Source organism: Somniosus microcephalus, chromosome 8 (assembly GCF_052327205.1).
Source record: "Somniosus microcephalus isolate GS21.2 chromosome 8, FLI_Smic_1.0, whole genome shotgun sequence".
Lineage (NCBI taxonomy): Eukaryota > Metazoa > Chordata > Chondrichthyes > Squaliformes > Somniosidae > Somniosus > Somniosus microcephalus.
Window position 1 is genome coordinate 29,298,722 of NC_140994.1, and position 27,584 is coordinate 29,326,305.

Here is a 27,584-nt window from a genome sequence, read left to right on the forward strand (position 1 = left end):
ATGGTCCATGTCTCTGAGGCATGAAGCAGGACGGGTATCACTGCTGCTCTGTAGACCATGAGTTTAGTGCCGGGTTTGAGGTCCTGGTCTTCAAACACTCTCTTCCTCAGGTGACCGAAGGCTGCACTGGCACACTGAAGGCGGTGTTTGACTTCGTCATCGACGTCTGCCCTTGTTGACAGTAGGCTCCCGAGGTATGGAAAATGGTCCACGTTGTCCAAGGCCTTGTTGTGGATTTTGATAATCAGGGGGCAGTACTGTGTGGCGGGGGCAGGTTGGTAGAGGACCTTTGTCTTACGGATGTTTAGTGTAAGGCTCATGCTCTCGTACGCTTCGGTGAAGGTGCTCAACTTATTAAATAAATAAGGATATACATATTTTAATCATAGAAAGGTAATTTATTCCAATCATTGATTGTAGAAAATAGAAAATGATTTTTCTAGTTGTGTAAGACAACGGGCTAAAAATTGAGTGGGGCGCTAACTTCGCCGGGGCGCTACTTTTAGCGCCCCAGAAAAATTAGCACCCCCGCGCCGGAAATTAAGTGGTTGCGCCCCAAGAGGGTAGCAGGGTGCTACTGGAAGCGCCCCGCATCCCTCTTGGGGCGCTGCGAGTCAATATTGCGCTGAATTTTGCGGGGGGCGTGGGCGGCGCCACGCCCGGGCGCTAGTTGCTTTGCGTCCCGTTAGCGCCCTCGCTAACGGGAGGCGCAAAGCAACCCAATTTGTCCCCTAGTGCGTTTTCACTCTTTTCTTTGATCGTGATTAATACAACGAGAACAATAGCGTGTTAAAATTCTAATAGTTATATTCAGATACAGCTAGGGAGAATAACGTTTCTTTTGAACCCTCCAGTATCATTTTGACAGTTCACAGCATAGCAGTGTTTTCACTATCATATGAAATCATTGCCTTCTGAAATGCAGAGATCATATTAATAGTAGATGAAAATATGCCCAATGCAAGTATAAATGTTGTTTAACAGTACACACTGCTTCAATCCACTGAACAGCTACTTGCATTTATTTGATGATGCTTCAAAAATCTTCATACAGAATATCAAATGTTGTTTTTCTCTTCGTATAAAAAGGATTATATTAGAGCACATAATGACCTGAAACAAGTGAAGCCTTTGGAAGCAAATGTAATGCCAAATGAAATACATTCACCTTGTTTCAGTTTTTCTCTACAATTTATATTTATGTGATTTTTCCCATATTATTCACTCAATTCCTATTTAAGTGCTAAATTTTTCTTCATTCTCTTAGTGTGCCATTTTATGAGTACTTTTGTAATCAGAAATAATTCTCTTTTTGTGTTTTTTTTTAACGAAAAGACTGTAGCATGTGAGAGAAACCAAGCTGAAAACTGATCAACTGGGCTCATGTTAAAGATTCCAACTTCAGGCTAAATGATTGTGTAACTGGTAATCCTTTCCTTTGTGTTGTGCACATCAGCTACATCGACAAAGGAGATGAAATAATAGACAATCCCTGCCAAGTATTTCAATGAAGAATAAAAGAGGGCCAGATAAAGTGTTTGATATTGCTCATTATCTAGTATATTATTCATTTTGTTCTCTTCAATGATGCTTTTATAATTTCAATGCTCCTGTACAGTAACTTCATCAATTAAAATATAAAATAGTTTGAAAAATCTTGCCAGATATAAGTCTGGAGGCCCCTACTAGTGAAAGTGCTTATGCCAGTGAGAATTGTGCGTGTGGGGGGCTCGTAAATTTATGAGTCTCTCCAATTACATTTTCCCCACCCATTCTCACTTTAAAGTTTGACCTGAATGCCTGCCAGCAGTGTGCGTCCAATTTATATTTCATTCTAAATACAGCGTAATCATACCTTTAACACACTCTCGGCTCATTTAGTAACACTCTCACTTCTGATTCAGAAGGTTTTGATTTTAAGCTCCACTCCAATGAGCACATGAACTAAGATGACACTTAACTGCAGTACTGAGGGAGTGCTGCACTGTTTGAGGAGCCATCTTTTGGCCAGGATGTTAAACGGAGGCCCTGTTTACCTCTTCAGGTGGTGTGTAAAAAACAATCACATTGTGAGCAAGGAGTTCTCTCAGTGTTCTAACCAACATTTCTCTCTGAATCATAAACAGATTATCAGGCCATTCTTGCAAACTAACATAATTCACTTGCATAATAATATTGGCTGCATTTCAAAATGAAGCAGTTTGGGGTATCCTGAGGATGTGAAAAGGTACTGTAAAAGTCGGAACCTGCGGTTCATCTCGTACTGAGCAGGATTATAATTGCAATAACACATCATCAGTAGGGTAAAACTAACCTGTCTCACGACGGTCTAAACCGAGCTCACATTCCCTATTAGTGGGTGAATAGTCCAACAATTGGTGAATTCTGCTTCACCATGATGGGAAGAGCTGACATCGAAGGATCAAATAGTGACATCGCTATGAACGCTTGGCCACCACAAGCCAGTTATCCCTCTGGTATCTTTTCTGACACCTCCTGCTTAAAACCCGAAAGGTCAGAAGAATCGTGAGGCCCTGCTTGCAGAAACCATAGCATAGATGCAATGAGGCCTATACAGCCTGCAGGATCATTAAGGAGCTGTGACATCTTGAAGCAGCACTTCAAATGTCTTAATAGATCAGGGGACAACTTAAGCTTCATCACTGCCTATTGCGTTGTCCACAAAACTTTGTAATACAAAGAGGCCTAATCATGAAAAAGGAGGAGGTGAACCTGCAGTCAAGGCTACAAGCACTGATGGAGTGAATATTGCTCCAGAAACACGGGTGAAGCCAGGAGAACTGGTGTGTCAGGAGACATTCAGCTAAGTGTCTGAGCTGTCCCTTTAGGGAATTCTGCTGCCTGCATGGCACGGAGAAAGTAACTGCAAGCACTTTCTCCAACGCCACCATCTGAACTGCTTCAACTACCATCAATGCCCATTCTTTGCTATGTTGCTATCATATTCTACATTATCAGAAACAAACTCTAAGGACTCATTTGAAATACAGTAGAACCAACATATTAACTTATTTTGTGTCATGTGTGAGCTGTGCTTGTGTCTTTTCCCATGGCGCTACCCCATAGTGCTGGTGCATTTTCTTTACTGGTACCTTCTTCTAAGTGATTCTAACTTCTAACTGGGACAAAGGGACTGAGAATTGGGAGAGTAAGCCTTGCACCAATTTCTTTCTGGCCTGCAATTCTGTGCTCTTCCACATTTAGTGAGCACTTGTTTCCTGTGCAAGCTTCATTGAAACCACAGATTATTACAATTCAATTTTAATTTGTACTGGGTTTGTTTTTTTTACTTTGTGTGCCCATTTGGAATGGGAAAAGGGAAACTCCATGGGTGCAGGAGCTCTTAAATAGCCTTCGGAAGGTTTTATTTGTAATCCTTAAGGTAAATTTCTTTTTGAGGGGTCTCAAATGCAGTATTTTATGGTTGAGATATTATGAGGTGAGAGATAGGATGTCAGGGAGATCAGCAGCCCCCAGACCAATCTGCACGCCTTGGCAAATGTACTTCCCAATGACCCAGAACAAATGGATCGGGTTATAAAACTACAATTTGCCAGAGTGTCTATTGACACCACTGTGTCAGCCAATGAGTTGGATGTGAGGCAGAACTTACAGCCAAACAGTGTACTTTACAGCAAACAAAGCAAACAGCAAAGCAACGAATTATTTCTCCAGCAAAATTCAGTGAGTAGTTGATAGTTACATAATACAAATTATGTGCATAAAATCAATCCCAGTAACTTACCCAGAAAGCAGTGATTGATGGGTACCTGGTACTGTTACTCAGACTCCTTAAAGTGTGCATTCTGTTTCCATGTCTTATAGTTACTGTAGGCAGTATTCAGTCTGGGCACCACCTCCTTTCAGGTATGGTGCACTGCTGTCTTCTGGAGATGGGGCTTTGAAGTCCCGATCAGGACAAGCCTCCTTACACCCACCTCATGTCACCAGAATGTTCACTTCACCACCCATCAAACAGGAGATGAAAGGTATTGTTGGCATACACTCCACATTGTGTTGTCTATTCAACCTGGCCCATCAGCTCTCCCTTGCCCATAAGCTCTCCCTTGCCCATACTTCCTTAACAAAGGCTGAAAACTGCTGTGACCATTTTTGAACCTCAAAAAAGGCAACAGCATTTGTATCTCTGTATGCAGTCAATTAGCTTTTAATAGCTGCCTGAATCCCTTTAATCTTGAGCAGCAGCCCTTTGGCATTGCATGCTCTGCATTCAGCAACCCCTACCACCCCTCCCTCCCATTATGCTCCCTGTGCAAGGATCAAGCAGCACAGAAAATGCATGTAAATGATTAAAATTATCTGACCTTGCTGATGAGGTCAGTTCCCCACTCTTATTTGTGTGTGTGTGTGTGTGTGTGTGTGTGTGTGTGTGCATTTATACGTGCAGCAATACCATGGCCATTTTCTGCAGGATCACAGAATTGGCCCTATAGGGACACAAGTGCCCATTAAGTGGACCATCCTGTATGTCAGCATAGGAACATACACTGTGTAGCTAGGCTGTGTTACAAGGATTTACCGGTTGAAGCCCCTTTAAGATTTCAGTGTAACAACAGTTTGACCATGCAGGTTCAGCATTCAAAGAGCAGCAATAAAAGAATTATGATGTTATGAGAAACAGTTTATGCTATGCATACTTGGAATAGCCAATTGGCATAGGAAGCTGTTGTGTATGCTTACCATGGCACCTTACTTCAGGTCTGTCATCTTCATGCACATTAAAAGCCAGGTTCTAAGGCTGAATGCTGTCACCAACTTCCCATCATCTGCCTGCTGTCTGGATTAATGCTCCTCTCAGTTCCAAAAAGGACAGTCTTCCTTTCCCTCACTTTGTCCAGTGAATTCTAGCACAGCAACAATGGGCCAGAAATTAGGATCGGGGGTTTGCCGCGCGTGCAAGCCCCTGATGTGCACTCACCCGGCGCGCCGACATCTGAAGCCTGGGCCTGCTTGGAATTCCTGTCACTGGCCCGGTTCAGATGTCGGCGCGATGTGCTTGCCTGATCCAGCGGCGTAGTTAGTGCGATGTGCCGGCTGGGATCAGGTGAGCACTGTGCAGCCAATCAGGGGAGGGGAAACTTCATTCATGAGTTTGACAGTAAGAACTGTCAAACTCATGAAAAGTACGGGCGCCCAAAAGACTAGTTTAACTTTAAATAAAATTTTAAAAAACATCCCAATAGTTAAATAAACTATAAATAACTTTAAAAAACTATTTTAAACAATTAATAACATTTTTGAAAAAAATAATTTTTTAAGAAATCAGGTCTAAAAATAAACTTACCTTACTGTAAAGTCCTTAAAAACAATGAAGCTGTGGAAAAAATGTAATAATTTTAAATAATAGACCACTTACCTTCAAGAATCCAGTCCTTACGCCTCCTTTTTATATGTGTAAAAAGTTTAGGCCCTTGCACACGGGCAAACCTGTCAAAAAGAAGGAAGTTCAACACGTGCGCGCAGAGTCCTGCGCGCACGCGTTGGACCTCTGAAACCCTTGGAGGAAATGCCGGTTTCCCACGCATGCGCTATGCATGCTGAAATCCGGCACTTCCAACGGGCCCACGCATGAGTACCCCGTCCGTACTCACGCGTTGGGACCGGAATTACTGGCCCAATGAATCTGGAATTGAGTCTGTGAGAACCCTCCATTGTGCAACACAAAAAACCCTCACTCTTGTGATGCAGTCATGAATACAAGTGTTTAAACGAATTGTGGAGCCCTTTAAATTACTGTCAGCTGCAAATGTCATGTGAACACATCCTCACGTAGCCCGCTGTGCAAGTGGGAACTCACACAGAATAGATAATATATGCAAATCTTAAATATCAGGAGAGTAAGTGCAGGCAGCAGAAACATTCTTATTATACTGTTTACCCCCTAATTTGTGCATGATCAGGAATTTCAAGGCTATAGTTATGAACTGCAGCAGCTTAATGTACAGTGAAACTATCTTTACAGCCTAATAACAGGCTCAAACATTTTAAACACTTTTGAGGACGGCCGCACATAAATAATTCACTTTTCTATTTGGTTACTGAAGTGAATGTTTGAAGTTCTCTGAATACTATGGCATAGGAACTAGCTGGTATAATGGATTAGAACTCTGACCTTTCACCTCCTGAATCTGAGTTTGAAACCTTCCCAGACAAATGTATTGACAGCCTCATTTTCCTGATGGCTGTAATGGGTCCCAAGTGGAATTAGCCAGTTTCAGTCCAGTTCCCAGCCATTCCTCAACACTAATTGAAAGAGGATGTAGGGATAAGTTTGGGGAATTTGGAAAACAATGTTGGTACAGATATAATGCTGTTATGAGGTGGGGCTAGGGTGCTTTGGAATAGATTGTTGCAATTATGGTAACTGAGGCTTATTATTGGTAACAGTTTTAGAATTTTCCATGAGGCGTGGGACAGGGGTAAATTAGTCTGTGCTTGGCGATTGTTTTCCCCCTTCTCCACTGCTAGGACTCCGAAAAGGCAGCAAGCTACTCGACCATTTTACCTTTTGCAATTAGTAGAAGAGAAAAAATAAATTTGGAGCTGGCATTAATCCTGCCACAGTCATCAAATTCATGGCATGCATATAAAATCCTTAGGCAGCGTTAGGTTAGATGTTAGGAAATATTTCTCTTCACAGTAATTCATCACCTTCAAAACAGATTGCAGGAACATACGGTAAGTATAAATTCCCTGCAGTCCTTCAAAAGGGACTTCCACAAATTTCTAATGGGGGAGGACATTTCCATTTATAGAGGGTAAATTGTGGGTTACTTGTAGCTAGAATTCTAAAGATTTACGGGGTACCTCAGTCACCAGGAGCTTTGCTTAATTGCCTTAGGGAGTTGAAGGGTACTTTTTCAGGGTTTTTTCTAAATTGACCCCAGTTCTTATCTCATAGTTTGTTGCCTCTTCCAGAAGATTCTGTGACTGGTGGGGGGTTGCACCATGTCTAGATGGAACAAGTTTAATGGACCAGATTTCAGTCCTGTCTTGCTTTATATATTGTTCGTATATATTTTTTTATTATTCATTCATGCGATGTGGGCATCGCTGGCAAGACCAGCATTTATTGCCCATCCCTAATTGCCCTCGAGAAGGTCGTGTTGAGCCACCTTCTTGAACCGCTGCAGTCCATGTGGTGAAGGTACTCCCGCAGTGCTGTTAGGTAGGTGTCACAGGATTTTGACCCAGCAACGATGACGGAACGGCGATATATTTCCAAGTCAGGATGGTGTGTGACTTGAAGGGGAACTTGGAGGTGGTGGTGTTCCCATGCTCCTGCAGCCCTTGTCCTTCTAGGTGGGAGAGGTCACGCGTTTGGAAGGTGCTGTTGAGGAAGCCTTGGCGAGTTGCTGCAGTGCATCTTGTAAATGCACTCTTCACCCTCTTCACCCACGACTGTGTGGCTGTTAATGGTTCCAACACCATCATCAAGTTTGCAGATGACACCACGGTAGTAGGCCAGATCACCAACAATGATGAGTCAGCCTACAGGGAGGAGGTCCAGCATCTCGTGAAGTGGTGCGCCGACAACAACCTGGACCTTAACACCAAGAAAACAAAGGAAATAATCGTGGACTTCAGGAAGTCCAAAGGCGGAAGTCACACCCCCATCCACATCAATGGGGCGGAGGTGGAAAGGGTGGCCAGCTTTAAGTTCCTCGGAGTCCACATCACGGAAGACCTCTCCTGGTCCCTCAACACCTCCTCTCTGGTGAAGAAGGCCCAGCAGCGCCTATATTTCTTGAGGAGGCTGAAGGGATGTAATCTGTCACCCCCGATCCTCTCTAACTTCTACCGCTGCACTATAGAGAGCATCCTGACAAACTGTATCACGGTATGGTACGGCAGCTGTAGCTCCCATGACCGGAAAGCCCTGCAGCGGGTAGTCAAAACTGCCCAACGCATCACCGGCACCCGGCTACCGACCATAGAACATATATATCAGAAACGCTGCCTACGGAGGGCACGGTCCATCATCAAAGACCCTACCCACCCCAGCCACAGTCTGTTCACCCTCCTACCATCTGGAAGACGCTACGGATGCATTCGCACCCATACGACCAGATTTAGGAACAGCTTCTTTCCCAGGGCTGTCATCCTACTGAACTCCACAAATAAACACTAAAGCCTGCACATCTGCCGATGCACTTTATTATGGTCATATTTATGCTAATATATATGTACAAATGTATGTTGAAATGTTTAAGTGTCCTAATCCAAATTGTACACTCTCGGGAGCCGCAAGCCTACATTTCGTTGTACTGCACTTGTGCACTAACAATGACAATAAAAGTTGATTTGATTTGATTTTGATTTGAAATGGTACACACTGCAGCCATGGTACACCGATGGTGGAGGGAGTGAATGCTTAAGGTGCCAATCAAGCGGGCTGCTTTGTCCTGGATGGTATTGAGCTTCTTGCGTGTGGAGTATTCCATCAACTCCTGACTTGCGCTTTGTAAATGGTAGAAAGGCTTTGGGGAGTCAGGAGGTAAATCACTCGCCGCAGAATACCCAGCCTCTGACCTGCTCTTGTAGCCGCAGTATTTATGAGGCTGGTCCAGTTAAGTTTCTGGTCAATGGTGACCCCCCAGGATGTTGATAGTGGAGATTCAATGATGCTAATGCCATTGAATGTCAAGGAGTATGGTTAGACTTTCTCTTCTTGGACACAGTCATTGCCTGGCACTTGTGTGGTGTGACTGTTACCTTTTGAGTACCTCTCTTGAGTAAAAAGGACTGGAGCCTTATCCTTGCAGACACAGTATTACTGTGTTTTTGGCTGCACCATAGAGTAAAATAAATGGATTGCTGATTCACTAAAACAACAACCAGAGGAATTTCATGTAAATGTATTACAAATATCACGCTGTGAAATTTCGCCCAGAAGTAAGTGCTATGTGGTTTGCAATGTTTATTTCCCTGAGATGACGTTTCCTCCAGCCTCTTTTCCATCATAGTATGCATGGTGATAAAAGCATTCTGTATATTGCATGGGTGCTCCTCCACCCTTAGTATGAAGGTGAACCCATTGATGTCTGTATCTAACCTGCTCTGCCATTGTTATAGCAGAGCAGGACATCTGTGCTAAATATTTACACACCTGACCCATTCAAAATGCCTAGGGTCAGGCTACTTAAATGAGTGGTCAGTAGTAGCAGAGCTAGTGTGGCCACTTGGTATGGGGTGGGGAGGGAGGGAGGTGATTAGAAATAGTGGCATTGGGTAGCCGATGGTAGAGCCAGCTGAAGATAGATGAAGAAATGGTTCCTTTTCCAGGAAGACTGCTTTCCTTGCAGCAGTTGATGGCTTATAGACAAGCTGTTATAAGAAAATTGGATTTTCAGAATCTAGTGGACATCACTTCCACCTTCTTGAAAGTACAGGAAACTTTTTTTTATCCGACACGGACGGGACCGACGTGGTGCCGGTTCATCAAAAATTCCGGATAACCGAACGCCATAGTAAAAGATAGGGAGAGCTGACAGCTCCGTATAAAGCAACAAACCCTGTTGCTTAGCAACAGCTGTAGAACAATGGCCTCAAGTTTCAAGCATCTCTGTAGCTTAGCAACAGCTGCAGCCACACCCTTGCACAGCACAGATGGAAGAAGACAAATAAATATGAAGTAAAACCTACTCCTGAATTTTGTCGGTTAACTGAGATTTCCGGTTATTTAGGTGCCGGTAAATCGAAAGTTTCCTGTACTGTATGCCGGCTTCACACAGACATAGCTCGGGAGGATGTTAAAGAATACAACCTCAAAGGGAGTAATCTTTGAATTACTCCCAGTGCCACATGCTAGTGAGTATAGGAGCAGTAAGATAAGGCAGGTTAATGCGTGGATGGAGAAATGACGCAGGTGGGAGGGCTTTAGATTCCTGGGGCATTGGGACCTGTTCTGGGGCAGAAGGACCTGTACAAGATAGACAGGTTCCACCTCAGCTGGGCTGGGCCTGGGACCAATGTCGCAGGGAGATTAACTAGTGCTGTGGAGGGAGGGTTTAAACTAATTTAGCAGGGGGAGGGGCACCAGGATGAACCATTAGAGAGGAGATACCAAGTGCACAGATGGAACAGAAGGACTAGGAGAGACAAACAGCATTAGAATAAAGAATAGTTCAGAAATAGAGTCATAGAGTCATTACGGCACAGAAGGAGGCCATTTGACCATTCGAGTCCATGCCGGCTCTTTGTAGAGCAATCCAGTCAGTCCCATTCCCCCGCTCTATCCCCGTAGCCCTGCAAGTTTATTTCCCTCAAGTGCCTATGCAATTTCCTTTTGAAATCATTGATCATCTCCGCTTCCACCACACTCGTCTGCAGCGAGTTCCAGGTCATTACCACTCACTGCATAAAAAAGTTCTTCTTCACATCCCCCCTGTATCTCTTGCCCAAAACCTTAAATCTGTATCCCCTAGTCCTTGTACCATCAGCTAAGGGGAACAGCCTTTCTCTGTCTACCTTATCCAAACCCATCATAATCTTGTACACCTCTATCAAATCTTCCCTCAATCTTCTTTGCTCCAAGGAGAACAACCCCAGCTTCTCCAACCTAACCTAACTAAAATCCCTCATTCCTGGAACCATTCTGGTAAATCTCCTCTGCACCCTCTCAATGACCTTCACATCCTTCCTAAAGTGTGGTGACCAGAACTGGACACAATACTTTAGTTGTGGCCTAACCAGAGTGTTATAAAGGTTCAGCATAACTTCCCTGCTTTTGTACTCAATACCTCTATTTATAAAGCCCAAGATCCCATATGCTTTGCTAACTACTCTCTCAATATGTCCTGCCACCTTCAAAGATCTATGCACATGAACCCCCAGGTCCCTCTGTCCCTGCACACTCTTTAGAACTGTGCCATTAAGTCTATATTGCCTTTCCCTATCCCTTCTGCTTCACTCACACTTCTCTGTATTAAATTCCATCTGCTACTTGTCTGCCCATTCTGCTAGCCTATCCATGCCTTGTTGCAGTCAATTGATATCATCCTCACTGTTTGCCACACCTCCAAGTTTGGTATAATCGACAAATTTTGAAATTTTACTTTGTATTCCAATATTCAAGTCATTTATATATATCAAAAAAAGCAGTGGTCCTAGCACTGACCCTTGGGAACACCACTGTCTACCATCCTCCAGTCTGAAAAACAACCATTTACCACGACTCGCTGTTTTCTGTCCTTGAGCCAATTTCTTATCCAAGCTGACACTGACCCTCCTATTCCATGAGCCTCAATTTTGTTAACCAGCTTTTTATGTGGTACTTTGTCAAACACTTTCTTAAAATCCATATAGACAACATCCACTGCATTCCCTTCATCAACCTTCTGTGTTACTTCATCAAAAAATTTAATTAGATTAGTCAAACACGATCTGCTTTTACAAATCCGTGCTGGCTCGCCTTAATTAATTTAAACCTCTCCAAGTGCCTGTTAACTTTTTCCCTGATTATTGTTTTTAAATCCTTACCCACCACTGATGTTAAACTGACCGGCCTGTAATTACTATGATTGTCCTTACACCCTTTCTTGAACAAGGGTGTCACATTTGCCACTTTCCAATCCTCTGGCACCTCCCAAGCATCTAGGGAAGATTAGATTATGGCAAGCCCTTCTGCTACCTCCAACCCCACTTCCCTTAGCAACCTGGGATGCAAGCCATCTGGACCAGGCAACTTATCCACTCTAAGGATATCTAGCCTTTCCAGTACATCCTGCCTATCAATTTTCACCCCATCCATTACCTCTACCATCTCCGCTTCTACCGATATTTTGTCAGCATCGTCTTCCTTAGTAAACACAGATACAAAGTACTCATTAAGTATTCTAGCCCTGCCCTGCGCCTCTAAACATGTATCACCTTCTTTGTCCCGCCTCTTACTACCCGCTTACTATTTATATGCTGGTAGAAGATTTTTGGGTTCCCTGTTATGTTAACTGCCATTCTATTCTCATATTCTATCTTTGCCAGTCTTATTTTCCTCTTCACTTCCCCTCTCAACTTATTGTATTTGGCCTGGTTCTCACTTGAAGAATTCACCTGACATGCATCGTACACCCTCTTTTTTTGTTTCATCATATTCTCTATATCCCTCATCATCCAAGGAGCCCTGGCTTTGGTTCCCCTATCTTTCCCTCTTGTTGGTATGTACCTAGCCTGTACCTGAAACATATCCTCCTTAAAGATCACCCATTGTTCGGTTACAGTTTTTCCTGTCAATCTTTGGTTCCATTTTACCCTGGCTAGATCCCCTCCCATCCCATTGAAGTTAGCCCTCGTTCTACTTTAGATTGTTCCTTGCTCTTCTCCATTACTAATCTAAACCTTATGATACGATGATCACTCTTACCCAAGTGTTCTCCCACAGACACTTGGTCCACTTGGCCTACCTCATTCCCCAGCACCAGATCCAGCAATGCCTCCTTCCTAGTTGGGCCAAGAACATACTGGTCAAGGACATTCTCCTGAACACATTTCAGAAATTCCTCCCCCTCCTTTCCCTTTACTCTAACATTATCCCAATTGATACTTGGGTAATTAAAGTGCCCCAATATCACCATTCTATAGTTTTTGCACATCTCTGTGATTTCCCTGCAGATTTGCTCCTCTCTCTCACTATTTGGAGGCCTGTAGAATACCCCCAATAGCGTGATCATACCCTTTATGCTTCTCAACTCTAACCAAATGGATTGTATCCTTGCCCCCTCAAGGACATCCTCTCTTTCCAACATTACAGTGCCTTCCCTAATCAGTACTGCCACCCCACCTCCCTTTTTCTCTTCCCTATCTTTTCTGAACACCTTATATCCGTGAATATTAAGTGGCCAGTCCTCACTATTTTTAAGCCACGTTTCCGTTATTGCCACTACATCATATTCCCAAAAATAGGAGGGATCAGACAAGGGGCACTATGAGGCAGACTAAGATGGGTTTAGAGCACATATACAGTGTGACGGGGGTGGGGAGCCACGGGGCCGTGTAGATACGGGGCCGTGCTCTCCGGTCAAGGTAGGTTCTGGACCCAATCAAATCAAATCAACTTTTATTGTCATTGTTAGTGCACAAGTGCAGTACAACGAACTGTAGGCTTGCGGCTCCCGAGAGTGTACAATTTGGATTAGGACACTTAAACATTTAAACATTTCAACATACATTTGTACATATATATTAGCATAAATATGACCATAATAAAGTGCATCGGCAGGTGTGTAGGCTTTAGTGTTTCTTTGTGGAGTTCAGTAGGATGACAGCCCTGGGAAAGAAGCTGTTCCTAAATCTGGTCGTACGGGTGCGAATGCATCTGTAGCGTCTTCCAGATGGTAGGAGGGCGAACAGACTGTGGCTGGGGTGGGTAGGGTCTTTGATGATGGACCGTGCCCTCCGTAGGCAGCGTTTCTGATATATATGTTCTATGGTCGGTAGCCGGGTGCCGGTAATGCGTTGGGCAGTTTTGACTACCCGCTGCAGGGCTTTCCGGTCATGGGAGCTACAGCTGCCATACCATACCGTGATACAGTTTGTCAGGATGCTCTCTATAGTGCAGCGGTAGAAGTTAGAGAGGATCGGGGGTGACAGATTACATCCCTTCAGCCAGTGCAGAAACGAGGCGAGAAGCAAATATACAGTACTTTGTTTGAACTTTACTAGATTCACACATAACTAGATTCACACAAGGAACACAGCAACAAACATAAGAACTTAAGACAAGCTACCAAACGGCTAGTCAAGATAGGAACTCTGGACAGCTTCCATGAGGCAACCCACTTGTCCAAATGGAGCTCGAGATAAGCCACCACAAGGGCAACCGACTTGCCGAGACGAGACTTGAGACAAGCTACCACAGGGGTCATCGGCTTATCAATACTGAGCTCAAGACAAGCTTCCACATAGCAACACGCTTGTCCAAACAGCACCTTATCAAGACTAAGCAACTTGTCAGCACCTAGTCAAGACCGAGAACTAAAGACAGAGCAACAGACTTAGATACATCTTAAATACAAGCAAGAACCATAGCAACCAGCTTGTCAAGGCAAGCTGCCACAGAGCAAAGGCTAGTCAAGACAGAGAACCTTGTCAAGACTAACTCCCTTGTGAGGACTGAGCACAGAGGGAAGAAACCATAGAACTTATATACTAACAAAACCAGGTGAAACCCATGAACAGATAACAGGCAGTTAACTAATTAACACAGGAGACCAGAAACAATTAACCAAGGGAAACAAACAAGTGAAGGTGCCATCTAGAGGCTACAGAAGGAACTGACTGGCACCCTCACATACGGTATGTTCTTCCTCCTCCTCTTCTCCCGTCTCGCTCTCTACGGTGCCCTCAGGGATAGGCTGCTCAGGTGCTTGCTGATTATCTGAAAACATAAAGGCACAAGAGTCGGATTAAGGTGAGGGGAGAGGGGCAGGAAGGGAGAAATGCATGCATACAGCCTGATTAGCTTGTGGGATGGGGTGAGGGGGAAGTGGGATGTGAGAAGAAGGAGTAGGGATGAACATACCCGTTGTTGTCCCCAAGGGGGTCAACTTCGCCGGTGGCCACGGCACCCAACTCCTGACACCCAATGATTTGCAGCACTCGATTCTCCAGCACAGACAGTGGTTGGGTGTCAGTTTGCCCCGCCTGTGCACTCCTGCTCTCTCTTGTTGTGCGTTACCTTGGCCTGCAAGAGAAAAGAAAGTGTGTGAGTGAGTGTGGAGCAATGTGTTTGGGTGATGTGTCTGCCATAGTTGAATAGCTGTCATTGTGTGCAAGATGTGAGATGTAGGTTTGAGTGTTGGTAGGTAGAGATCGTTGGTGGGTGAGTGCTGGGGATGTGGTGCTTTGGGCAATGTGTGAAGATTGTGGTACAGATGGTGGTATGTAGCATTTGTTGAAGCATTGACTCACCCTGACCACCTGAGTGAGGTTGTTAAATTTCTTCCTGCACTGTGTGTGGGTCCTGGGGATCACAGTGCTGCCCGAGACGTTCTGCGCTATCTCCCTCCATATGGTGTGGAAGCCTTGTGACGAGGACCCTCTGCCACTTGCCGGGTAGAGCACCACCGTCCATCTCTCCACAGCGAAAACCAATGCCTCCCCAATGCTTCATTGGATAGTCTGCCGGCTCACTCCCTGGGACGTGAACCTGCCGTGAGCACACCTGTTTCAGTCCTCCAGCTCCTTCTCCTTGTCCTGCTTGCTGAGGCAGCTGCACAGCCAGCAATGCTGAGAATGAGGTGCTGCAGCATCAATGAACCTCCCCTTTAAGTAGTGAAAAAAGCCTGTGGCAATGATGAGTTGCGATTAGACTGTACCTGATATTGGTCCGCCCTTTAAGTGTAAAGCCAATGAGCTTGGGTTTTAAGACTTGATTTAGGACTCCAATCATTGTATTGAGCAGTAAGCACAAATTTTTCATGCAGTTTAAAGCATTTGTGCCTGGGGCTAATTCTCCAACTTTTTTTTACTAACTCCGCCCATTCCTTGGCTATAACAAATTTCTAGCCCATATGACCCTTAGTTCGAGACTCTCCAACCAGAGGGAAAAGCCTCTCAGCATCTATCCTGTCAAACCCTCTAAGAATTTTATAAGTTTCAATGAGATCACTTCTCATTCTTTTAAACTCCAGTGAATATAGGCCCATTCTACTCAATCTCTCATCGGACAGCCCTCTCATCCCAGGAATCAATCTAGTGAACCTTTGTTGCAATTGCTCTAAGTCAAGTATATCCTTCCTTAGATAAGGAGTTTGATATACCTTAAATAACTACAGAGACTGGTAGTTATAACTCAAACAGTTGGCTTTTATTAGCTTAGAACTGGACAGAACAGAACACACATGTTAGCTCACAGACCAGCTTCTCAGAACTGCCAGGAGGCGGAGCCAGGGGCGAAGTAACAGTATCAGGACAATCAATGGCACAGCAGAGTGGTATACAGTACATCAGCATTCCTGGCCAACCAAGAAAGCCGCAGGGTTACAATAGATTACAATAGGAAACTATACACAGGTAGAATAAGGTATATACTTATGACTTATTTCACCACATTCACCCCTCCTATAAGTTAAGTCTGACCGGGGGTTTTACAGTTCGTAGTGAGCGACGTAGCGTCGGCCGAGGAACCTCCTGGGGAACTTGCTCAGGTTTCTCCACCATCCTGGCATCTGCTGGGTTTTCCAAAACGACGTTTTGTATGTCTTGTACCTCCGGGCATCCCACCCCCACAGGCGGCGCATCACGGTGCTCCACACCCGCATCTTCGCTAGCAGCATCGCTCTCTCTCTCTTCTCCTGCCGGAGCCAGGTCCTTTATTGAAACAGTATCCTCACGTCCATCAGGGTATTGGATATGTGCGTACTGAGGATTGGCGTGGAGGAGCTGTACTTCCTCCACTAGGGGATCAGTCTTATGACCTCTCACATGTTTTCGTAACAGTACAGTGCCCGGGGACATCAACCACCCGGGTAGTGAAATACCTGAGGAAGATTTCCTGGGGAAACCGAACATCCTCTCATGAGGAGTAGCATTTGTTGCGGTGCACAGCAGAGACCTTATGGAATGCAGTACATCGGGGAGAACTTCCTGCCAGCGAGAGGTCGGTAGGCCTTTCGATTTTAAAGACAGGACGACTGCCTTCCACACTGTCGCATTCTCCCTCTCAACCTGCCCATTGCCCCGGGGGTTGTAGCTAGTGGTTCTACTAGTAGCAATCCCTTTTGATAGTAAGAACCGGCGTAACTCATCACTCATAAACGACGTTCCTCTGTCGCTATGGATATAGTTGGGCATACCGAACAGACAGAATAAGTTGCAGAGGCTTTTGATTACCGTAGCACTGGTCATGTCCGGGCAGGGAATGGCAAAGGGGAAACGAGAGTATTCGTCTATAACGTTGAGGAAGTAGACATTACGATCAGCCGATGGGAGAGGACCTTTGAAATCAAGGCTTAGGCGCTCGAATGGCTGAGTTGCCTTGATGAGGTGAGCTTGTTCGGGCCTGTAGAAGCGGGGTTTGCATTCCGTACAAACGCGGCAGGCTCTGGTCATCGTTCGGACCTCCTCAATGGAGTAGGGTAACTTGCGAGACTTGATGAAGTGATTCAATCGGGTGATTCCTGGGTGGCAGAGTGCGTCGTGGAGACTTTGGAGCTTGTCAGTACTAAGGCTGGCACATACCCCTCGAGATAGGGCATCGGGTGGCTCGTTGAGTGCTCCTGGCCTGTACATAATATCGTAGTCGTAAGTGGACAGTTCTATCCGCCATCTTAGGATCTTGTCATTTTTTATCTTGCCTCTCTGCTTCGTGTTAAACATGAAGGCCACAGACCGCTGGTCAGTGAGGAGTGTGAAACGTTTGCCGGCGAGATAATGTCTCCAATGTCTGACCGCCTCGATAATTGCTTGTGCTTCCTTCTCAACGGAAGAATGCCTGACTTCAGGACCCTGTAGTGTATGGGAAAAGAAGGCTACCGGTCTCCTGGCCTGGTTGAGGGTTGCAGCCAACGCGAAATCAGAAGCATCGCTCTCTACCTGGAAGGGTATCCTCTCATCTACAGCACATACCACGGCCTTTTCAATGTCCCGTTTGATGTTGGTGAATGCCTCCTGCGCTTCTACTGATAGAGGGAAAGACGTCGACTTGATAAGGGCTCGGGCTTTGTCCGAGTAGTTGGCCACCCACTGAGCATAATAAGAGAAGAATCCCAGACACCTTCTTAAGGCCTTAGGGTTATGTGGCAGTGGTAGTTCTTTAAGCGGGCGTAATCGTTCAGGGTCTGGCCCGATTACCCCATTCTCTACCAGACAGTCGAGAATACACAGACGAGTAGTGTTGAAAGTACATTTGTGCTCGTTATAGGTCAGGTTTAGCTTTTGGGCAGTCTCTAGAAATTTAGCAAGATTCCAGTCATGCTCCTGTTGGTCGTGTCCACAGATAGTAACATTGTCCAGGTACGGAAATGTTGCCTCCAACGCATTCTCATCTACCATACGGTCCATTTCCCGTTGGAAAACGGAAACTCCATTCGTGACCCCGAAGGGTACCCTAAGGAATTGGTACAGGCGCCCATTTGCTTCAAAAGCCGTATAAGGACGGTCATCTACTTTTATGGGGAGCTGGTGATAGGCAGACTTTAAGTCAATAGTGGAAAACACACGATACTGGGCAATCTGGTTCACCATCTCGGAGATGCGAGGCAAGGGATAAGCGTCTAGTTGCGTATATATGTTGATGGTCTGGCTGTAGTCGACCACAAGCCGTTTCTTTTCGTTAGTTTTAACCACCACCACCTGAGCACGCCACGGGCTATTACTATTGTCGATGATACCCTCCCGCTGTAGCCTCCCTACTTCTTCTTTTATAAATTTATCATCCGAACTGTACCGTCGACTTTTGGTCGCGATAGGTCTACAGTTTGGGGCGAGGTTCGCAAACAGAGATGGCGGGCTTATCTTTAAAGTGGAGAGGCCGCAAACTGTGAGCGGGGGCTGGGATCCGCCATATGCAAGTGTGACACTCTCGTGGTGGCACTGGAAATCTAGGTCTAGAATTAGTTTCACGCAGAGCTGTGGCAACACAAGGAGTTTAAAATCTTTATACTCTGTGCCCTTAACAGTCAGTGTTACTTTACAGAAACCGCTTACCTCCAAAGTGAGGGACTTAGATGCCATTGCGACTTTGCTCCGGGTAGGGTACACCTTTAGTGAGTACGGTTTGATGAGGCTAGGGTGAATAAAACTCTCCGTACTCCCGCAATCGATTAAACACTTCGTCGGGTGTCTGTTTACCTTAACATCCATCATAGACTTTGATAGTGGATGCGGTCTGGACTGGTCAACCATGACTGAGGCTATCGTAGGTCCGTAGGCGGCCGCTGAGACGGTATCAGATTCTGGGACCACGTGTAGGGCCGCGGAGACTGTATCAGGTATGGGATTCCCCTTACATACCTTGCTGAAATGTCCCCGTTTCTTGCACTTGAAACATGTGGCGTCTTTCGCAGGACATCGGTGTCTGGGGTGCTTGAGCTGGCCGCAGAAGTAGCATCTTGGTCCACGGGACATCGCTGCAGTGGTGGGGCTCGGTGGAGACTCCCGTGGTGTAGGGCTGGTCCGACGCCCAGGCGGAGAGGATGGCGCCTCCTCGCTCGGCGCGCACGAGGCTGAGAGGGCCGCATGGCCTGACGCATAGGTCTCGGAGTTCTTCTGCGCCACATCCAGCGATCGAGCTGTAGCCACGGCCGTCTTTAGATCCAGAGTGTCCCTTTCAAGCAACCTCTGCCTAACGTAATTCAATCGAAGGCCCGATATAAACGAATCGCGAACCGCTTCTTCCTGGTACAAAATGGCTGTCACAGCCTTGTAGTTGCAGTCCTTCGCCAGGGCCTTTAGATTCTGTAGAAAATCATCCAGCGATTCCTCCGGTAGTTGCCTGCGGGTAGCCAAGAGATGCCTGGCATACACCTCGTTAACAGGCTTCAAGTATTGGGCCTTGAGAGTCGCGAGTGCATCCTCGTATGTAGGAGCGTCCTCGATTAGCGAGTAGGTCCGATGACTTACTAGGTTAGTCAGTAGGCCCAGTTTGTTGGCCTCATCATCGAGCGATGCAATGAAATGTTCGAAACACCGGAGCCAATGTGCGAATTTCTTCGATGCGTCCGCCGAATGTGGATCACTGTCCAGACGCTCCGGCTTCAGGAATCTGTCCATCCCTCGAAGTTCTAAGCTAATAAAATTGATATACTTTAAATAACTACAGAGACTGGTAGTTATAACTCAAACAGGTGGCTTTTATTAGCTTAGAACTGGACAGAACAGAACACACATGTTAGCTCACAGACCAGCTTCTCAGAACTGCCAGGAGGCGGAGCCAGGGGCGAAGTAACAGTATCAGGACAATCAATGGCACAGCAGAGTGGTATACAGTACATCAGCATTCCTGGCCAACCAAGAAAGCCGCAGGGTTACAATAGATTACAATAGGAAACTATACACAGGTAGAATAAGGTATATACTTATGACTTATTTCACCACAGAGTCCAAAACTGTACACGATAATCCAGGTACGGTCTCACCAAAGCCCTATATATTTGCAGCAAGACTTCTTTACTCTTATACTCCAATCCCCTTGCAATAAAGGCTAACATGGCATTTGCCTTCAGAATTGCTTGCTGTACCTGCATGTTAACTTTCTGTGATTCATGTACGAGGACCATAAATCCCTCTGAATACCAACATTTAAATGGGTATGATGTAATTGCCATTACAGAGACATGGTTGCAGGGTAACCAAAGCTGGGAACTGAATGTTCCAGGGTACTCAACATTTAGGAAGGACAGACAAAAAGGAAAAGGAGATGGCGTAGTGCTGTTAATAAGGGATGAGATCGGTAGAGATAAAAGATCTTGGCTCGGCAGATCGTGATGTAGAACTGGAATCAGTTTGGGTGGAGCTAAGAAACAGCAAAGGGCAGAAAACATTGGTGGGAGTTGTGTATAGGCCACCAAACAGTAGTGGTAATGTAGGGCACAGTATCAATCAAGAAATTAGAAGTGCATGTAACAAGGGCAATACGGTAATCATGGGGGACTTTAATCTACATATTGACTGGGCAAATCAAATTACCACTAATGGAGTGGAGGATGAATTCATGGAATGCATGCGAGATGGTTTCCTGGATCAGTATGTGGAGGAACCAACCAGGCAACAGGCTATTCTGGATCTGGTACTGTGTAATGAGAAAGGGCTAATCAATAATCTTGTGGTAAAGGGGCCTTTAGGGACAAGTGACCATAATATGATTGAATGTTACATTAAGTTTGAGAGTGATGTAGTCCAATTTGAAACTAAGGTCTTCAATCTAAACAGAGGAAACTACAAGGGTATGAGGGACAATACTTCCTGCAATCTAGTATACTGTATTCGCTGCTCACGATGTGGTCTCTTCCACATTGGGGAGACCAAACGCAGATTGGGTGACCGCTTTGCGGAACACCTCCGTTCAGTCCATAAGGGTGATCCCGAGCTTCCGGTCGCCTGTCATTTTAATTCACCGCCCCATTCCCACTCGGACCTCACCGTACTCGGGCTCTTGCATTGTTCCACGGAAACCCAGCGTAAGCTCGAGGAACAGCACCTCATCTTCCGATTAGGCACTTTGCAGCCTTCCGAGCTCAATATCGAGTTCAACAATTTCAGATCATAACCTCAGCCCCTATTACATTTTTACATATATTTTTTATCCACACCTTTGTTTTGGCCCTCCCCCCTTTTTTTCTCTCCCACATGGCAGCTGTCTCTCATTCTGCCAGCGCATTTCACACCTAATCTAGAGCCGTCTTTTGTCTCTTTACTAGTCCCATCACCATCTCGTCTCATTTTGAATACCTCTTAATGTCTCTTCACTTCTCTTTTGTTCTCTCATCCCCATTTCCCAGCCCCCAAACTGGCCTTTTAATCTGTTTCATTTCCTGTGCTTTTTCAGTCCTGACGAAGGGTTTCAGCCTGTAACGTTGACTCTATTTCTCTCTCCACGGATGTTGCCTGGCCTGCTGAGTTTTTCCAGCATTTTCTGTTGTTATTTCGGATTTCCAGCATCCACAGTATTTTGCTATCGTACGTTATGAGGGACAAGTTAGCCATGGTAGATTGGGAGGCTACACTAAAAGGTATGAAGGTGGACGTACAATGGCTAACATTCAAGGAAATAATGCATAATTTGCAACAAACATATATTCCTCTGGGGCATAAAACCCAAAAGGAAAAGTGATCCAACTATGGCTAACAAAAGAAATTCAAGCTAGTATTAAGTCAAAGGAGGAAGCTTATAAAGTTGCCAGAAAAAGCGGTCAGCCTGAGGATTGGGATCTTTTTAGAAATCAGCAAAGGGGGACAAAGAAATTGATAAAGAAAGGGAAAATGGAATATGAGCACAAACTAGCGAAAAATATAAAAACAGATTGTAAAAGCTTCTATAGGTATGTGAAAAGGAAAAGGCTGGCGAAGGTAAATGTAGGTCCTTTACAGTCAGAGACGGGAGAATTTATAACGGGGAATGAGGAAATGGCAGAAAAATTTAATAAATACTTTGTTTCTGTCTTCACGGAAGAAGACACAAAAAACCTCCCAGAAATGCGAGAAAACCAAGGGTGTGGCGAGAATGAGGAACTTAAAGAAATTATTATTAGTAAAAAAAACAGTACTAGCAAAATTAATGGGACTAAAAGTCAATAAATCCCAAGGACCGGATGACCTACATCCTAGGGTTTTGAAAGAGGTGGCCATTGGGATAGTGGACGCAATGGTTGTCATCTTCCAAAATTCTATAGATTCTGGAACGGTTCCTGCAGATTGGAGGATAGCAAATATAACCATGCTATTTAAGAAAGGAGGGAGAAAGAAAAAAGGTAACTACAGACCTGGTAGCCTCACATCAGTAGTTGGGAAAATGCTGGAATCTATTATAAAGGATGCAATAACTGGGCACTTAGAAACTAATAGTAAGATTGGGCAGAGTCAACTTGGATTTATGAAAGGGAAATCCTATTTGACAAACCTATTGGAGTTCTTTGAGGATGTAACTAGTGGAGTAGACAAAGGGGAACCGGTAGATGTGGTGTATCTGGATTTTCAGAAGGCCTTCGATAAGGTCCCACACAAGAGGTAGGTGAACAAAATTAGGGCACATGGAATTGGGGGTAATATACTAGCATGGATTGAGAATTGGTTAACAGACAGAAAACAAAGAGTAGGGATAAACGGGACTTTTTCAGGATGGCAGGCTGTTACTAGTGAGGTACCGCAAGGATCGGTGCTTGGGCCCCAGCTTTCACAATCTATATCAATGATTTGGATGAGGGGACTAAATGTAACATTTCCAAATTTGCTGATGATACAAAGCTAGGTGGCAGTGTCAGTTGCGAAGAGGATGTGAAGAGGCTTCAAGGGGATCTCGACAGGCTCAGTGAGTGGGCGAGAACATGGCAGATGGAATATAATGTGGATAAATGTGAAGTTATCCACTTTGGTAGAAAAAACAGAAAGACAAAGTATTTCCTAAATGGTGAAAGATTGGGGAATGCAGATGTTCAAAGGGACCTGGGTGTTCTTGTACATGAGTCACTGAAAGTGAATGTGCAGGTGCAGCAAGCCATTAGGAAGGCAAATGGTATGCTGGCCTTCATTACAAGAGGATTTGAGTACAGGAGTAAAGAAGTCTTACTCCAATTATATAGGGCCTTGGTGAGACCACACCTGGAGTACTGTGTACAATTATGGTCTCCTTACCGAAGGAAGGATATACTTGCCATAGAGGGAGTGCAATGAAGGTTCACGAGATTGATTCCTGGGATGGCAGGACTGTCGTATGAGAAGAGATTGAGTAAACTAGGCCTGTATTCTCTTGAATTCAGAAGAATGGGAGGGGATCTCATTAAAGCATACAAAATTATTACAGGGCTTGATAGGGTAGATGCTGGGAGAATGTTTCCCTTGGCTGGGGAGTCTAGAACCAAGGGCCACAGCCTCAGGATAAATGGTAGGTCATTCAGGACTGAGATGAGAAGAAATTTCTTCACACTAAGGGTGGTGAATCTTTGGAATTCTCTACCCCAGAGGGCTGTGGAGGCTCAGTCATTGGGTATATTCAAAACAGAAGTCGATAGATTTCTGACTAGTAAGAGCATCAAGGGATATGGCAATAGGGCCGGTGAATGGAGTTGAGGCAGAAGATCAGCCATGATCTCATTGAATGGCGGAGGAGGCTCAAAGGACCGAATGGCCTACTCCTGCTCCTATTTCTTATGTTCTTATGTTCTTATTTACTAGTCTCTCACCATTAAAAAAAATTCTGCTTTTCCATTCTTCCTTCCAATGTGGATAATTTCACACTTCCCCACATTATACACCATCTGCCACCTTGCCCAATCACTTAACTGGTCTATATCCCTTTGCAGCCTCTTTTTGTCCTCACAGCTTACTTTGCCACCTAGCTTTGTATCATCAGCAAACTTGGATATATTATACCCGGTCTCCTCATCTAAGTCATTGATATAGATTGTAAATAGCTGAGGCCCAAGCACTGATCCTTGCAGCACTCCACTAGTTACACTCTGCCATCCCAAAAATTACCCATTTATTCCTACTCTCTGTTTTCTGTCTGTTAACCAATCCTCAATCCCATGAGCCCTAATCCCATGAGCCCTAACCTCATGTGTGGCACCTTATCGAATACCTTCTGAAAATCCAAATATATTATATCCACTGGTTACCGTTTATCTAACCTGGTAGTTACACCCTCAAAAAACCCTAATAGATTCGTCAAACACGATTTTCCATTCATAAAACAGTGTTGACTCTGCCTAATCATATTATGATTTTCCAAGTGCCCTGTTATCACATTCTTAATAATAGATTCTAGCATTTTCCCTAGTACTGATGTTAGGCTAACTAGCCTACAGTTCCCTGTTTTCTCTCTCCCTCCTTTCTTGAACAGCGGGATTACATTTGCTATCTTCCAATCCATGGGAACTGTTCTAGAATCTAGGGAAGTCTGGAAGATCAAAACCAATGCAGCCACTGGGCTAGATTTTCCTGGAGCCGTCAGGTGGGGTTTCAGGCGTATGGGGGGGGGGGTGGAAATCCTGAATTCGTGGGTCCCGACACCATCCCGCCCAAAACCCCGCCCCACGCAACTTTCAGGGGCGGCGGGTACCCGCCCCGCACTGGGACCCGCCGAAACCAGGCGGGAAAGGATTAGTGCCAATTAACTGCCTGTTAACAGGTAGTTAACAGGCAGTTTTTAGCCTAATCCCTATTTTGAGGGGTGTCGTGTGGGATTCCCGACGGCTCCAAACCACGCCAGGTTAGAGCAGGCGGACTGTCGGGTTGAAGGAGTTGGAGGGGTTGCGATGTCGGTGTTCAGGTGAGTGATGGGTGCATGAGTGCAAAGGTAAGTGTGTTTGGTGTGTCTAAAGTGTGTAAAGAACTTTTATTTACCTATACTTACCTTTACAGCCTTTCTTCCTGTAGGTGTCGGGAGCCCATCACACAGTTAGAATTCACACCGACACTTAAAGCTGAACGGCTGCGATCTGTGAAAAGTGACAGCCTTCAGCTTTGAGTGTTGGTGTGAATTCTAACTGAGTCTGTGCAGAAGGACTCATGTTGGAACTCAGACTGTCAGTGTTTCACAGCTTCAAACAGCTGTGAAACACTGATATTTCATCTGTCAAGAACTCTTGACAGATGAAATTGCAGTCTGTGATGTCACCTGTTGCCGGGTGGCCCTTACCGCTGGGCGGGCTCAACAAGGTCAATCAAGGGAAAATCACACGGATTGGCCGGACGTCGATGTAGGCGGGTCAAAAACCCGAAAGTTGTAGTCCCGCCTTCTTCCCAACAGGTTCGGGAAAATCTACCCCACTATCTCTGCAGCCACATCTTTTAAAACCCTAGGGTGCAGGTTTCAAAAATGAAATAAGAGGGGCAAAGAGAGATTATGAAAATAGATTAGTGGGAACATAAAAGGAACCCAAAAGTCTTTTATAAACATATACGTAAAAGGGTGGTCAAAGGAAGAGTGGGGCCAATTAGGGACCAAGAAGATCTTTTTGCGGAGACAGAGGGCATGGCTGAGGTACTAAATGAGTACTTTGCATCTGTCATCACTAAAGAAGAGGATGATGCCAATGTCACAGTAAAGGAGGAGGTAGTAGAGAAATTGGATAGGATAAAAATAGATAAAGAGGAGGTACTTAAAAGATTGGCAGCGCTCAAAGTAGAAAAGTCGCCTGGACTGGATGGAATGCATCGTAGATTGCTGAGGGAAGTAAGGGTGGAAATTGCGGAGGCTCTGGTCACAATCTTCCAAAACTCCTTAGATATGGGAATGGTACCAGAGGATTGGAGCATTTCAAATGTTACACCCCTGTTCAAAAAATGGGAGAGTGATAAACCCAGCAACCACAGGCCAGTCAGCTCAACGTTGGTGGTGTGGTAACCTTTAGAGACATTAATCCAGGACAAAATTAATTGGCACTTTGAAAAATATGGCTTAATAAATGAAAGCCAGCACGGATTTGTTAAAGGCAAATTGTGTTTGACTAACTTAATTGAGTTCTTTGATGAAATAACGGAGAAGGTGGCTGAGGGTAGAACAGGTTATGTTGTGTATATGGGCTTTTAAAAGGCGTGTGCTGAAGTACTGCATAATTGACATATTAGCAAAATTGAAGACCATGGGATTAAATGGGCAGTGGCTGCATGGATACAAAATTGGCTAAGGGACAGAAAGCAGAGAGTAGTGGTGAATGGTTGTTGCTCAGCCTGGAGGGAAGTGTACAGAGGTGTCCCCCAGGGGTCGGTGATGGGACCAATGCTCTTTTTGATATATATTAATGACCCAGATTTGGAAATACAGGGTATTTGAAAATGTAGTAAACAGTTGTTATGCAGGGAGTTGTTATGATCTGGAATGCACAGCCTGAAAGGGTGGTGGAAGCAGATTCAATAATAACTTTCATAAGGGAATAATAATGGATAAATACTTGAAGTGGAAAAAAATTGCAGGGCTATGGAGAAAGAGCAGGGAAATGGGACTAATTGGATTGCTCTTTCAAAGAGCCGGCACAGACATGTTGGGCCAAATGGCCTCCTTCTGTGGTGTATCATTCTATGATTCTATACAATACCTTGGGGGCACCAGAGGCAGGGTCTGCAATATATAAGCAGCCGAATCCACTACCACCCATTTTGCACCCTTGCCAAAGTTAAATTTTACCCCAATGAGAAAATAATAATCCAGAGAATGTGAGTTCAAATCCCGCTATGGCAGTTTGGGAATTTGAATTCAATTAAAAAAAATTAAATCTGGAAATAAAAAGCTGTAAAAGTGAGCATGTCATATACAGCATGCGATGACCCCACCTCCCCTTGACATTCAATGGCATTACCATCACCGAGTCCCCCACCGTTAACATCTTGGGTGTCACTATTGACCAAAAACTGAATGGGACCAGCCACATAAATGCCATGGTTACCGGAGCAGCTCAGAGGCTTGGTATTCTGCGGCAAATGTCTCATCTCCTGACTCTCCAAAGCCTCTCTACCATCTACAAGGCATAAGTCAGGAGTGTGATGGAATATGCTCCACTTGCTTGGATGGGTGCTGCTTCAACAGCACTCAATGGCCCTGAAATTAGGATCGGGAGCTTGCCGCGCGTGCAAGCCCCCGATGTGCACTCACCCGGCGCGCCAACATCTGAAGCCCGGGCCTGCTTGCATTTCCTGTCACTGGCCCGGTTCAGATGTCGGCGCGATGTGCTTACCTGATCCAGCGGCGTAGTTAGTGCGATGTGTCGGCTGGGATCAGGTGAGCACTGTGCAGCCAATCAGGGGAGGGGAAACTTCATTCATGAGTTTGCAAGTAAGAACTGTCAAACTCATGAAAAGTATGGGCTGCCAAAACACTACTTAAACTTTAAATAAAATTTTAAAAAACATCCCACTGATTATATTAACTATAAATAAGTTTAAACAAATAT

General features: G+C 45.0%; 1 protein-coding gene across 2 annotated transcripts in view; it reads left to right on the forward strand.

Annotated features, from left to right (window-relative positions):
* The window catches only part of LOC147113407 (GDNF family receptor alpha-1-like), a 285,609-nt gene that overhangs the window by 19,943 nt on the left and 238,082 nt on the right, over nt 1–27,584 (forward strand). The window lies entirely within an intron of this gene.